Genomic DNA, 15725 nt, shown 5'->3' on the forward strand with positions numbered 1-15725 from the left:
TCAGATGAGTGCTTACTTTTTATATTGTTTGCCTATCTTCTTCCTTTTTAAGTGCATGAATCTTCTGTTTTGGATGTTCATATAATACTTTAACAGCATGAGTGAATTGAAACTCTACTTTATTTATATTACTGCTGCTGCTACTACTCAACATTTCTACAGCAATGAATTAAAACCACTCTCAGTGAACCTGGAAGATGTACTAAGGCAAATTGAGAACTAAAGTGTGGCAAATCACCTGGCCCAGATGCTATGCACCCCAGAGTGCTGAAAGAACTGAGAAATGAAATTGCACACCTGCTATTGGAAATTTTGTAAACTACCAATATCTTCTATGGGACCTGAAGGCTGGAGGGTGGCAATGTAACACCAGTTTTAAAAACGGGATCAAGGGATGAACGAGGAAACTACAGAACAGCAAGTCTGAGATCTGTGCCAGGCAGAATGGTAGAAACTATCATAAAGAACTAAATTCCTGAACATATAGATAAGCTTAGTTTAATGGGACAAAGTCAATATGGATTTAGCCAAGGGAGGGTTTGTCTCATAAAAAAAAAAAAAATAGAAAATTTGAGGACATAAACATTGATAAAGTTGAGCCAGTTGATTATAGGGAATTTGAATTACCAGAAAGCATTTGACAGTCCCTCATGTGAGATTTCTTAGGTAATTAGAAAGTCATGAGATAGGTGGCAGGGTCCTATTGTGCATTGCTAAATGATTAAAAGATAGAGAACAGAATAGGGCCAAATGGTAAATTTTCCCAATGGAAAAAGGTGAAGTGGAGTGCCCCAGGGATCTGTTCTAGGACCACTGCTGCTTTTTTTTTTAATTGAAAATTATTAGCGCACGCTTTTCCTCCTAGTTGTATAATCCTATGTATGAAATACAATCAGCACAGTAATGTTCCTGAACATACCCCGATCAGTCCAGACACTGCCACCTGCAGTCCCTCAGTATTTCTCTGCCTCCAGCAGATGGTAGAAGTGTAAAACCTGCAGTCCTGACTGATCTGGAGTTGTGGAGATTAGTTGCTCCCCGAGGTGCCAGGTTCCTGGGTGCAGTAGCGAGAGCACAGGAGTAGTGCTAAGCAGCCAGACGTGCAGCAGTGCCGACAGCGGTCGGATATGGAGGTATCCGAAGGTGCAGGGGGGAAAACTGCTTTGGGCACAGAGCAAGAGATTTCGGGGGGGGGGGGGGGGGGGAGAATGACTCAGAGCGCCTGTTTCGGAGCAGAGGTCGGTGTGTGCGTTTCCCATGGCGGCTGGCTTTGTTTTTTTGCGCCAGCGTACTCCTTTCATTAGCCTGGCAGGGGCGGGTGTATGGTAAACCCCTCCCCCTGAGAATTCAGAGTTTTTCCCTTGTGTGTGATCAGTTTCAGCTCTGAGGGCAGATAAGCCACGTATGGAGCCCTGCTGGGCCTGCGGCGGTCCGCCTTTCTCAATTCTCTCTCCCTGTACATCTTGTGGGGGGGGGGGGGAGGGAGCCTCCCTCAAAAATGTTAAGCCTTGCAGGCCTTTGGGGGCTGCAGTGCTTCACTACCCAATGGAAAATTGAGTAAGGGGGCACAGTCTACCCGGGGACCTTCACCCCCCACAATTCAGCAGCACAAGGAGGAGGGACCTGGCTCAGGACTTAGTAGTCTGGGGGGGGCCCAAGGGGATTTTCGCCTGAATTTGTCATCCTGCACGAGGCTTTCCTGGCCCAAGAAGCAGGAAAGCATAGGTTTAAGGATAGTCCTTCGGACTCTGCCAAAAGACCTTGGGAGACCTGTGGGCCCATGGGGGGGCGGTCTCTGGGATCCTGGATTTAGACCCAAGGGATCTGGAGGACTCTGACCCTCAGAATGAGGGTAGCTTCTCTCCAGCGGCGGATATAGATGTGGACATGTATGAGGAGCAGTCCCAGCATCCGCATGGACCTAGGGACGATCAGATCTTGGTCGAGGGGCCTGTGGTGGAGGGCGATGATCCTAGGGTAGACTGCCTTTTCAAGAGGGAGGAATTGCGGCCTCTTATCCCCCAGGTATTGGAGGATTTGGGGGTCAAAATCTCCTTGGAGGAATTGGATAGCGAGGGTGTCAATCTGGTTCTGGATGGCCTGCTGTCTTGAGGTGGGGTTTGCATAGGTGGCAGATGCCTTGTATGATCTCGTGCCTACCATGGCATGGAGTATGTTTCCTGTGGCAGCAAGACGGCTGTTGTGGTTGTGTAACTGATCAGCAGATCTCTCATCCAAGTCTCATTTAATCAACCTTCCTTTCAAAGGCAAGTTTCTGTTCCTGGAGGACCTTGACCAGCTTATGAAGTCCTTGGGAGAAACCAAAGGAACAGGCTACCGGAGGATAAGAAAACACCGAAGAAATCCTTCTCTTCCCGGCCCTGGTTTCATGAGCTGAGGAGGTTTCGCTCCAGGAGGAGCACTGGACCTCAGTGCCAAGGCAGACCTCAGGTAGACAGCAGTCCTTTAGGGGTTCGGGAAAGCGTAGAGGCGGGCCTGCTAAGGGAATGGGAGGAACCAAATCTTCCCAATGAAGTCAGGTCGGTCCACTCCTCACAGTCAGCAATCTGAAGCAGGGTGTCTTGCTTTTATGAGTGGACCAAGATCACCTCCAATCAGTGGGTTCTGGAGGTTGTCAGGGAAAGTTATGACTTAGTTTTCTTATCGGCTCACACAGGTCTTTCTGGAGTCGCGCTGTCTTTCCCAAAGCAAGCGAGTGGCCATAAAGGAGAAGTTACAAAGATTGATAAAACTAGAGGCTATAGTCCCGGTTCCGCTGTCCGAGTAAGGGCAGGGAAGGTGCTCTGTTTATTTTGTGGTTCCAAAGAAGGGGAGGGCACCTTTCACCCCATTTTGGACCTACAGAAGGTGAATCAGAGTTTGAAGGTGTCGCGCTTCCGGATGGAGATCTTGTGTACCGTGATTTTGGTAGTCTGAAAAGGAGAGTTTTTGCGTTTCTGGACCTCACTGAGGCCTACCTTCTCATCCCTATTTGGCAGGACCACCAGATGTTTCTTCAGTTCAAGGTGCTGGGTCAGCATTTTTAGTTTCGGGCACTTTGGGCTAGCCATGGCTCCTCGAACCTTCACAAAGGTGAGGATGATGGTCGCTGCAGCCCTGCGAAGGGACAGAGTATTGTTACACCCCTATCTAGATGGCTGGCTCATCCAGGCGAAGACAGGAGAAGTGTTCGCATTCATTCCACAGAATGCAGTCTCTACTGGAGTTGCTGGGCTAGGTCATCAATTTGGCTAAGTCATCTGGTGCCTTCTCAGTCTCTGGAGTACTTGGGGGGCCCTGTTCCATATTCGACTGGGCAGAATATTTCTCACAGCCGACAGGGTGGCCAAGCTCCAGCCTCAGATATCCCGCCTGCTCCGCCTCCCTATTCCAAAGATCTGGGTTTACTTGCAGGTTCTGGGCTCAATGGCCTCGACGTTGGAGATGGTTCCTTGGGCGTTCGCTCATATGTGCCCGCTGCAGTAGGCGTTATTGTCCCGATGGAGCCCCCTGCCTGAACAGTACATTCTTCTACTGCCTCTTTTGCGAGAGGCCAGATCCACTCTAGCATGGTGGTTTTGGGGAGCAGTTTGGAGAAAGGAATGCCCCTCGAAGTCCCAGAAAGTGTGGTGGTCACCACTGATGCCAGTCTCAGAGACTGGGAGCCGATGTGTCTAGGCAAGTTAGCCCGGGGCCGTTGGTCAGCGTCTGAGCAGAATTGGTCCATCAATCTGTTGGAGACCAGGGTGGTGCGCAGGGCCCTTCAGGTGTTTCTACCCTTGGTTCATGGTTGGAGGGTGAGCGTATTTTCGGATAATGCGACAACAGTAGCATACATCAACCACCAAGGAGGAACCAAGAGTCCCGTGGTAGGCTCGCAAGGCTCAGCTCTTGTTTGTATGGGCAGAGCTTCATCTTGAGGCCAATGCAACCTCCCATGTCACAGGAGTACACAAAAGTATAAGCAGACTATCTTAGCCAACAACAGTTGGATCCAGGGGAGTGGAAACTGTACCTGTAAGCCTGGAATCACATTTGTGCCCGCTGGGGGACCCCTCAACTGGACTTCAAGGCGACATAGGCCAATACCAAGACAGGTTCTTCAGTCACAGGCGAGAGACTGGGGTGGTGGGCCTCAATGCTCTAGTGTGCCTGTGGCCAACAGCGATCCTTCTCTATGTATTTACCTCCATGGCCCCTCATAGTGCAAGTCCTCAGAAGTGCATCCAGGTTCGGTGATTCTTGTGGCACCGGAGTGGCTGCAACATCTGTGGTTCACCGACCTGTTTTATCTGGCAGTGGATAAGCATCTGTGGCTGGCTCACTTACAGGGGTTGCTTTTGCCAACGACCCATATTTAGGATCGGGCAGGCAACTCCCGCCTCTCAAAAGCCTAGCTTTTGAGAGGCGGCAGTTGCCCTGAAGGGTTATTTGGAGCCAGTTATTGCTACTCTTCTTCAGGCTAGACGTCCTGCTACTTCCATTCCTTATTCCAGGGTGTGGAAGGTTTTTGAATCTTAGTGTGGTCAACAGGGTTTAGATCCGTTGCTGGTTTTGGTCCCGCACATTTTGTCTTTTCTACATGAGGGCCTGCCCAAAGGGTTGGCTTATAGCTCGCTTTGGGTTGTCTCTGAGGGAAGATACAGGCCTTTGGCCTCTCATCCCGACGTCAGTCATTTCCTGAAGGGCGATAAGCATCTGCATCCCCCTGTATGGAATGTGTGTCCGGAGTGCAATCTCAATTCAGTGTTGCGGGTTCTTGGTGAGGCTCCCTTTGAACCGTTGGGTCGCGCGTCTTTAAAGGTCCTTACCTTGAAGACTGTCTTTTTGGTTGCCATTTGCTTGGCCAGGCAAATTTCAGAATTACAAGCTAACCAAATTGGTAGTGCAGTAATAATGGGAGACTTCAATTACCTTTAGCAAGAAAAGGGGCCAAAAAATTGCTTTTTACCACAAGCCTAAATGACGGTGTCAGCAAGCCTGTCGTTGTGGTTTTGACGAAAAACCCAACCGGTCTTCTCAATCATTCACTATCATTATTTTCTTTATTAAATTTCAGAAAAGATTTTTTTGTTATATATTTTTTCAATTTTCTTAAAAAGTACTCAACTCTCATCCATGAGAGAGATATATGAATGGCAGTCTCTTTTATAAAACAATACACAGCCCAACACGGCCGGTGTTTCGCAATAAATTGCTTCTTCAGGGGCATATGAGAATATTATTGCAAGAGTCTTTGCCTGCAAGACCAAGAATAGTGCATTCAGTAAATTTGTTATAATTCGGAGAATCAAAAAGATTACTTATCTGAACACCGGAGGCTACGGCTTTCAAGATGGACTCAAGGTCTCTGTAGTCATCTTCTCAGGAGAGAGGAAACGAGGCTGATGTGAAACGTCTCGTTATATACTCACGGTGTGATGTCACTAAAATGCAAATCTTCAATGTATTATTTACCTTCAAAATGAAAAAACAGTGTGTCAGATTGTATCAGAGAAAGACACGCAAATCAAGCTCAGTATTTAGCCCTTTGGGGGGCTCACAGTATCAAGTCGGTAAATCCATCTTTGTTCAGATCGTAAAAGCTGTTGTTCACGATCACCACCGTGCCAGTGCTCCGGTATGTGATCAATGGCACAAAAAGATAAATCTTCAAAACAATGAGCAAATGCAGCACAATGTGTCACCAGGGGTTCATCAACGCGTACATTCTTATTGTTAGACTGATGTTTGATCATATGTGTCTTCAGGACCCGCTTAGTCTTTCCAATATATATCAAATCGCAAGGACAGCGAATAAGGTAAACAACCATTGTGGACAAATAAGAAGTCACATACTTCAAAAAAATTGTATAACCCGAAGGTAACACAAGTTTGTTAGATATTGTCATAGAAGATATACAAACAGTACAATTATTACATGGGTGTGAAGTCAGTTTGCTCTGTCTCCATCTGCTGGTAGAAGTGCATAACCCACTTGTTCTGGATTCATCTGCTATTACTGATCAGTTGCTTGTGAGTTGTGATGCCGAGAAGCCCCTTGACTGAGTGGTATGGCCCAATCTCTTTGAGAGTCTGTGAGCTCTTGGGTTTTCTGGTAGAATTTTGGAATATATACTGCCTTATGTACTAATCCTATTACAGAATAAATTACCTGAGCTCAGCGCTTACCGGCTGAGTACAGAGACAGTCTCCGGCTGCGGGGGGAAAGGGCATCTGCTGTCACCATCGTGCTCAGCCTATTGCACCTTCTGCCTTTGAGATGTACAATCAGCTAAGTCCATGCCGGGAAACCCAGCTACCAGACCAAGGCACACCTCTGAGGGACCACAGAAATCACCTCAGGAATTCTCAAATGGGGGAGGGACCACTTGGTGTCACCACAGGAGACTGGGGCTTTTCTTTATTGAATGGAGAAATTACCTTAGTGTAGACAGATGGACTCAGGACCAATGGGTATAGTGTACTCCTGATAGCAGATGGGAGATGGAGTCAGATTTCAAAGCTGACATCAGCCTACATATACCCGTGCAAGAAGCTTAGCTCTTCAGTATTCTCGAAAAGCAACCGTGGATATATATATTTATTTATTTATTAAAGGCTTTTATATACCGACTTTCTTGATACAAATCAAATCAACTCGGTTTACATCGAACAAAGCAGTAACTATAACCAACCAATCAACAAGAGATAAATTAAAGGAGCATAAAGTTACATAATAACAAGGAAGCCTTAACTGGGAGTAGGAAAAAAAGAGGGGGAACAAGATAAAGTACTAAATACAATGGAGTATGGGAGGGAGGCAAGGGGCCGACCTCATGATGACTTGTGAGCGTAATTAGCGTTTGTTTATTTACATAAGTGATGAAACAGTTCTAGGTCGTTTGTTTATTTACATAAGAGATAAAACAGATCTAGGTCAGACTGTTGGGCTAGTGGCGGGGAAGGCACGGCAGAACAGCCATGTCTTTAGTTTCTTTTTGAAAGTTGTAAGACAAGTTTCCTGTCTGAGGTCCAGAGGCATGGCGTTCCAGATGGAGGGACCTGTGATAGAGAATGTTCTGTCTCTGATATTTGAGTGGTGTACAATTTTGATTGGAGGAACATGTAAGGATCCCTTGTAGGCATCTCTTAAGGGTCTGGTCGTCGAGTGCAATTTGAGGGTGTAGAAAATTGAGTGGGGTCTGATGGTGAATATTTTTGTGGATAATTGTCAATGATTTATGGAGAATCCTGAAGTTTACTGGGAGCCAGTGAAGATCTTTTAAAATGGGAGAGATATGCACTCTCCGATTAGTATTCGTCAAAATTCTCGCCGCTGCATTTTGGAGGAGCTGGAGGGGTTTTGTGATAGAAGCCGGGAAACCTTGCAAGATGGAATTGCAGTAGTCAATCTTGGAGAACAGAATGGCTTGAAGGACAGATCTGAAATCGTAATGGAAAAGGAGCGGTTTGAGTTTTTTAAGTACTTGTAGCTTGTGGAAGCACTCCTTTGTGGTGTGTTTTATAAATTGCTTTAGGTTCAAGTGACTATCAATTATGACTCCAAGATCTCTAGCGTGGGATATTTGTATGTTAGATTGCAATTGGTGATGGGGTAATTAGCAATAGTTCTGTCTTGGAAGTGTTGAGAACCAGGTTGAGGCTTGACAGGTGATGGTTGATCGTTTGCAGGTGAGAGTTCCATAATTTGAGTGTTGAGTCCAGTGACTTGGATATGGGGATTAAAATTTGGACATCGTCTGCGAATATATAGAACTTAAGTTTTAGATTTGAGAGTATGTGGCAGAGAGGGAGTATGTAGATATTGAACAGGGTGGGCGATAAGGAGGAGCCCTGCGGGACTCAGAATGGGGCGTTAGTGTGAGAGGATTCCTTATTATTGATTTTAACCTTATAGCCTCTATTGCTAAGGAAGGAGTCGAACCATCTGAGAGCTGATCCTGTAATTCCTATATTTGATAGCCAGTTTAGAAGGGTATTATGATTTACGGTATCGAAAGCTGCAGAGATGTCGAGAAGGGCTAGGAGGAATGATTGTCCTTTATCAAAGCCAATGTATATTTGATCAAGGAGTGAGGTGAGGAGGGTTTCGGTATTGTGTTCTTTACGGAAACCGTATTGTGACTGGTGTAGAATGTTATGGTCTTCTAGGTAATTTGAAAGTTGCTTATTTACGATTTTCTCCATGATCTTTGCTACAAATGACAGATTTGAAATGGGGCGGTAATTGAGGTCGTTCGGGTCAAGGTTCGGTTTTTTGAGTATAGGTTTGAGGGTAGCCGATTTGAGAGCATCTGGGAATATTCCTTGTGAAAGGGAACAATTGATAATATCGGCTAGATATTTGGAGATGTATTCTGGTATGAGAATCAGAAATTTGGAGGGAATTTGGTCCAGAGGGTGGGTGGAAGGTTTCATTCTTTTTATCAGATTTTCCACTTCTGTAATGTGTGTAGGATCAAAGGATTCCAAGCTTATGTCTGTGTTCGGTAGGTGGAGGGTATCCAGAGATAGTGAGTTTGGGCTGGTAGGTAATCTAGCCAGGGATGCAGTCTTCAACGTCAGGAGCCCTAGTGACTGAAAGAATAAGGCCAGATCATTGGCTTTCGATTGGGCTGTATCATCTGGGATAGTAGAGGGAGCAGTTTTGGTGAGTTCCGATACGTACGAGAAAAGAGCCTTCGCGTCTAATATCATATCGTGGATACGGTGGGCATAGAAATCTCTTTTAGTTTGAAGCGTTGTCGTTCTGTAATGGTGGAGGGCGGCTTTGTATATGGTTAGAGAATGGGGATTGGGGTTCTTCCTCCATTCTTTTTCTTTCCGTCTTAGGTTTTGCTTCAGGGTACGGAGCTCCTTAGAGAACCATGGCTGCTTTTTAATCAAGTGCTATAATAACTTGATTAACTTGGTTAACTAGGGCTGGTTCAACTGATTTCCAAATTGGAGACTGCCAGTGCACTCAACCGAATAACACCGACACCCGGCAACTAGGGTGTCTTGAACTAGGGGTAATACCTGGCATACCCATGCTTGTCTTGTTCTCGGTGTTTGTCACCCAAGTTTTCCGGATTCCAGGGCAGCCGTGGGCGGGATGCTGAGTCCATCTGTCTACACAAGGCACTTTTCCAGATGTTCTAAAACAAACTTCTATTTTACCAATTCCCAAAAAGAAAAATCAAGACCCTACTGATTTAACAAATTATTGTCCAATTGCTTCAATACCATCTATTGTGAAAATTATAGAATCCGTAGCATTACACCAGTTATCAGAATATATTGATGAAAACAACATTCTACACAATAACCAACATGGGTTCAGAAAGGGACATAGTACAGAATCTTTACTCATATCATCCTTCGACACAGTTATCAGAGGCTTTGATTCTAATACAAATTATATACTGGTATTACTTGACATCTCCGCTGCGTTTGATACGCTAAATCATGAAATCTTTCAATTTTATCACAGATTGGCATCACAGGGTCTGTTTTACAATGGTTTTCTTCATTCTTATCAAAACGTAAACAGAAAATCACAGTTGGTCAATACCACTCGGATTGGTACGCCACTGATACAGGTGTTCCACAAGGCTCAGCGCTGTCACCCTTACTGTTTAACCTCTATTTGTTACCTCTTTGTCGTCTCCTTGCAGGACTGAATCTCAACTTTAAAATCTACGCAGACGATATACAGTTTACTATACCATTTACGGAATCCTGGTCCAAAACCTTTTCACTACTAGATTTATATTTATCTACTATAAAAACATGGCTTTCACACAATAGACTCAAATTAAACACAAGTAAGACAGAATTAATTTACTTATCAACTGTACCAGATTCAACCCTTCAACCACCTTCAAATTTCATTTTTCAGAATCAAACTATTGCTATAAAATCATATGCAAAAAATTTGGGCATACTCATCGATTCCAGACTCGCTATGACAAATCATATATCGGATGTTGTAAAAAAATCATTCTACAAAATATTTATGTTAAAAAAACTGAAACCACTTCTTCTTCCAAATGATTTCCGCTCGGTTACTCAAGCTTTAATTCTATCTTCACTAGATTATTGCAATTCATTATATCTCGGCTTACCACAATCAACTATTCAACCTTTGCAGCTAATACAGAATACCGCAGCCCGAATGTTGTGTAATGTTTCTCGACGAGACCATATTTCACCTGTTTTGCAATATTTACATTGGCTTCCTATTTCATATCGAATAACGTACAAAGTTCTATCCACAATACATAATCTGCTCTATAATCCTAATTCTATCTGGCTATGCTCACTTTTAAGAATCTATAGACCGACTAGGCAACTCCGTTCCTTAGATAAATGTATCTTAGAAATACCAACAATAAAATCTGCTGCCTTATCGTTAACCCGCAATCGAGCATTTTCTGTAGCAGGTCCAAAAATGTGGAATTCACTTCCAGAACAGATTCGACTGACAGCCACTCGCTCAGAATTTAAGAAGTTATTAAAAACTCATCTTTTTTCTAGTGCATATAATTTATATTAAAATCTTTACACAACTTATAGCTTCACTTTGTTAAAACTTGTTACGTATTAAGTATTGTAATTATGTAAGTATGTTTTAAAATGTGACTAAATTATGTATGTTCAAATATGTGAACCGCCTAGACGGATAGTTTACCTACCCATTGTTGCGGTATATAAGACTTTTAAATAAAATAAAATAAAAATAAATACACTAAGGAAAACGAAATTATCAGGTAAGTAATTTCTCCATTTCCTAGTGTGTAGCCAGTTGGACTCAGGACCAATGGGATGTACAAAAGCTACTCCCGAACAGGGTGCGAGGCTGCCTGTGGCCCACTTAGTTACTGCCCTTGCAAAGGTTGTGTCCTCCCGGGCCTGGACATCCAGGCGGTAGAACCTGGAGAAGGTGTGTATGGAGGACCACGTAGCCGCCTGACAGATCTCGGCGGGTGACAGCATCTTGGTTTCCACCCAGGACACTGCCTGGGCCCTTGTTGAATGGGTCTTGACTCGCAGAGGTGGAGGCTTCCCTGCCTCTATGTAGGCCGCCTTGATTACTTCTTTGATCCAGCAGGCTATGGTTGCCTGCGAGGCCGCTTCCCCCTGTTTCTTCCCGCTGTGAAGGGCTAATAGGTGGTCCGTCTTTCGCACAGATTCTGATCTTTCCAGGATCTTTTGGACTAGGAGTCTGCCGACGTTAAAATGGCGAAGAAGGCGTGAGTCTTCCGCGTCCTTATGTTCATCTGGAGATGGTAGTGAGATGGTTTGGTTTAGATTAAATTGAGAAACCACTTTCGGTAGGAAGGAGCGGACAGTGCGTAGTTGTATGGCTCCCGGTGTGAACCTGAGGAACGGTTCCAGACAGGATAGTGCTTGAAGCTCGGAGATGCGAAGGGCTGAATATATTGCCACTAGGGATGCAGTCTTCAATGTCAGGAGCCCTAGTGACAGACCGCGTGTTGGTCTGAAGGAAGTTCCTGTGAGGAAGTCTAGTACTAGATTGAGATTCCATAGGGGTACCGGCCACTTTAGGGGTGGGCGGATTTGTTTGACCCCTCACAGGAAACATCTGGATGGGTTGATAGGCTGATGCCGTCCACTTTGGCTCTAAAGCAGGCCAGAGCAGCCACCTGAACCTTGAGGGAGTTGAGAGACAATCCCTTCTTCAAGCCGTCCTGCAGAAATTCCTGGATCATGGGGATTTTGACTGTCCGCGGAAGGTTCTCGTGATCCTCACACCAGGCTTCGAATACTCTCCATATTCGTATGTAAGCTAGTAATGTGGAGAACTTGCGTGCTTGAAGCAAGGTGTCAATCACTGCCTTAGAGTATCCACTTTTCTTCAGGCGAGTCCTCTCAAGGGCCAGACCGTAAAATAGCATCAAGTCAGGTCTTCATGGAGGATCGGTCCTTGCCAGAGAAGGTCCCTGTGTGGAGGTAGGCACAGAGGGTTCCCCGCAAGAAGTCTTCGCATATCTGCGTACCATGGCCTTCTTGGCCAGTCCGGGGCCACTAGAAGTACTAGTCCCCTGTGGTGTTCTATCATGCGGATGATACTGCCCAGTAGTGGCCATGGGGGAAAGGCGTACAGCAGGTCTTCCTGTGGCCAGTTCTGGACGAAGGCGTATATTCCCCAGGATTGCGGTTCTCGTCTGCAGCTGAAGAACATGGGAACTTGGGCTTTGGACCGGGTTGCCAGGAGATCCATGGCTGGGGTTCCCCAGTGGTTTACTATCAACTGGAAGGCTGTGGATGACAGCGTCCATTCCTCTGGGTCTAGACTCTGCTGATGTAGTCCACAGAGATGTTGTCTTTTCCCGCGATGTGGGCGGCTGAGATCCCTTGCAGATTTGTTTCCGCCCACGGCATGAGGGGGTCTATCTCCAGGGACACCTATTGGCTTCTGGTTCCTCCCTGGCGATTGATGTAGGCAACTATTGTGGTGTTGTCCGACATGACTCTGACGGACTCACCCCGGAGTCTGTGAATGAATCGTAGGCAGGCTAGTCTGACTGCTCAGGTTTCCAGTCTGTTTATGTTCCATCTCGTCTCTTCCTTGTCCCATTGTCCCTGGGCCGTCAGTTCCTGACAGTGTGCTCCACACCCTCGCAGGCTCGCATCCGTGGTGAACAAGATCCAGTCCGGTGGGGATAGTTTTACTTCCTTGCTCAGATGGTCTTCCTTTAGCCACCATTGGAGCTGGGTCCGAACCTCTGCTGGTAGCTGGAGGTGAATGGAGTAGTTCTGGGACGTCTGTTTCCATCGTGACAGTAGGGAACGTTGTAGTGGGCGCATGTGGGCCCTTGCCCATGGAACGACTTCCAGAGTTGATGTCATTTATTTATTTATTTATTTATTGATTGATTGATTGATTGTTATACCGAGTTTCATGACAGGCATCACATCAACCCGGTTTACAATTAACAAAGTGTGAAAGCATAACGTAGCGTAGTAAACAATATTCTCAATAAAAACCTTGAACTTTAAATACAGGGAATCAGAAAAAGGATGTGAGAAAGTTACAATAAAACAAGGAAAAATTAACTTGGAACTGGAAGAGGGGAGAAAAGAACAGAGCAATATTTACATTTCAGCCAATTAAAGTAAAAAGTAGCAAGATGAGTAAATAAGACTATGCGAATAAATGTGGCGGTACACCACTGTGAGATGGAACATACGTAACCAGAAGGCTAAGTATGACACAGAATATGAATAAATATGACACAGAATTTAGATCCAATTGTGCTGTTGCGTGAAGGTTTTATTCAGGGCTTGGAAATGCTTTTTTGAAAAGCCAAGTTTTTAGTCTTTTCCTAAATGTTAGAGAGCATGGCTCCTGTCTCAAATCTGGTGGGATAGAGTTCCAGAGAGCTGGACCTGCTGAAGAGAAGGCTCTGAGACTCAAGGATTTATGTTGGAAGGTTTTGGAATTTGGAGTGACTCTTTGTAGTATTCCCTGATGGGTCTGACGGTAGTATGGTAGTATGGTAGTATGGGAGTCCCATACTACCATATGGTACCACCAAGTAGTATGGTACCATACTACTTGGTGGTAGTCCCATACTACCATACTACCATACTACCGAGGACTTGGTGGTAGTCCCATACCTTGTGGCGAGCATAGTTCAACAGTTTTCGCAGCTGACCCATCAGTTTCCTTCTCCTTGGAGGAGGAAGGACAATCTTTTCTTGCTTGGTGTCGAACTGGACTCCCAGGTACTCTAGCGATTGGGAGGGCTGCAGGCAGCTCTTGGCTGTGTTGACGACCCACCCGAGATTCTGCAGCAGATTCTTGACTCTGGTGGTCGCCTGGTGACTTTCCTCTGGAGATTTTGCCCTGATTAGCCAATTGTCCAGGTAAGGATGTATGAGGATTCCTTCTTTCCTCGGTGTTGCTGCCACTACCACCATGATTTTGGTGAAGGTCCGAGGGGCGGTGGCTAGTCCGAAGGGTAGCACTCGGAACTGGTAATGATGGTCCAGTATCGCAAAGCGTAGGAAGCGCTGATGGTCTTAATGGACCGGGATGTGGAGATAGGCTTCGGATAGATCCAGTGAGGTCAGGATTTCTCCCAGCTGTACTGCCCTTATGACTGAGCGCAGGGTTTCCATGCGGAAGTGTGGTACCCTCAGATAACAATTGATGGACTTGAGGTCCAGGATGGGCCAGAACGTTCCTTCTTTCTTGGGAACAATAAAATAGATGGAATAGTGACCAGTATTTTGTTGGTGCGTGGGCACCTGAGTTATTGCCTTTAGGCTGAGTAGTTTCGTCAGTGTGGTTTCCACTGCCATCCTCTTGGAGAGGGTGTGGCACGGTGATCTCACAAATTTGGCAGGATGCTGTGGAAGTCCAGATAGTATTCCTCTCGAATGACGGTTAGGACCCACATGTCCGACGTTATCTCAACCCATCTTTGGTAGAAGAGGGTAAGTCTGCCCCCTATGACTTCTTCCGGTGGATGGGTCTGTTGATTCTCATTGTGGGGTGCAGCCAGGGCCTGTCCCTGAGCCTGCTCCCCTCTAGTTGTGTCTGTTCCGAAAGGAATGAGCCCTGCCTGTGGGGCGAGGTGCTTGGTAGTGTGTGTTCTTGTACGGTCTAAAGCGATGAGCTCCTCTGCCCTTGGTTCTTCGGGGGGAGGAGCGCTGGTTTCTTTTGTTCCTGTCCTTCAGTAGACTAGGTACTGGAGATTTGCCCCATTTGTTGGCTAGCTTCTCCAATTCGCTTTCGAACAAGAGATCTCCTTTAAAGGGCATCCTCATGAGGTTCGCTTTGGATGTCGTGTCTGCTGACCAGTTTCGGAACATAGATGTCTTCTGGCTGCCACTGCTGAGGCGACGTTCCTGTTAGAGGTGCGCACTAGGTCTGAGGTCGCATCCGTGAGGAATGATACCGCAGGTTCCATTGTCTCAACAGGCATGGTTGCATCTCTGGAGAGGAGCAAGCAAGAACGTGCCACCACGGCACAGCAGGAAGTGATCTGAAGAGTCATTGCTGCTACATCAAAGGACTGTTTAAGAATGGATTCCAGTCGCCTGTCCTGGGCATCCTTTAGTGCCGCTCCTCCCTCGACGGAAATGGTCGTGCGCTTGGAGGTTGCGCAGACCAGGGCGTCCACCTTTGGGAACCGCAGGTGTTCCTTAGCTGCAGGTTCCAAGGGATATAGGGCTTCTAGGGCCCATCCTCCTTTGAAGCTGGCCTCTGGGGCATTCCATTCCAGGTCAATCAGTTGCTGTACCGCTTGCAACATTGGAAAATAGCATGAGGCCTGACGGAGGGAGACCAAGATGGGGTTTATCTTTGGTTCCGCTGTGGTGTCCGTGCCTGGAATGTCCAGTGTCTTCAGGGTCTGGGACACGAGAGCTGGTAACTCGTCTTTGGAGAAGAATCACAGCATGGTTCGGCATGGTTCCATCCCTGGGGGGATTTTCGCCTTCCTCCAGCGAGTCACCCTCGTCCTCCGAGGTGTCTGTATCCCCGGTAGAGAGGCTCTTGCTTAGGAAAGGCATGGCTTGATGCGTGCGAGAGGTGATTGGAATGTATTGCGTTTCTAGTGGTGACTGGGACTGGGTCGCAGTCGGTACTGAGTGCGCTTGGACAAAGGTTTGTAGTCCTTTGAAGAATTCCACCCAGGAAAAAGTCCCTGGGTCCAAGTTGATTCCAGGGGGCGTTATAGTGGAGGCCCCGGAGGTGTCTTCCTCTG

Source organism: Rhinatrema bivittatum, chromosome 5 (assembly GCF_901001135.1).
Source record: "Rhinatrema bivittatum chromosome 5, aRhiBiv1.1, whole genome shotgun sequence".
Lineage (NCBI taxonomy): Eukaryota > Metazoa > Chordata > Amphibia > Gymnophiona > Rhinatrematidae > Rhinatrema > Rhinatrema bivittatum.